Consider the following 209-nt stretch of genomic DNA (forward strand, 5'->3'; position numbering starts at 1 on the left):
CATCCAGAGAAGTAAAAAACAGTGCTTCTATACTAATTGCCAGGCGCTGTATCGAATGCAACCAAGATCGAGCGTCTATGACTTACCGTTCATGAATTAGCCTCAGAAACAGTGGTTCTGAACATGCTGCCAATAGCTCGGCTGGGAAACATTCAGAGAAGTAAAAATACAGTGCTTCTATACTAATTGCCAGGCGCTGAATCGAATGC

Source organism: Rhinoderma darwinii, chromosome 2 (assembly GCF_050947455.1).
Source record: "Rhinoderma darwinii isolate aRhiDar2 chromosome 2, aRhiDar2.hap1, whole genome shotgun sequence".
Lineage (NCBI taxonomy): Eukaryota > Metazoa > Chordata > Amphibia > Anura > Rhinodermatidae > Rhinoderma > Rhinoderma darwinii.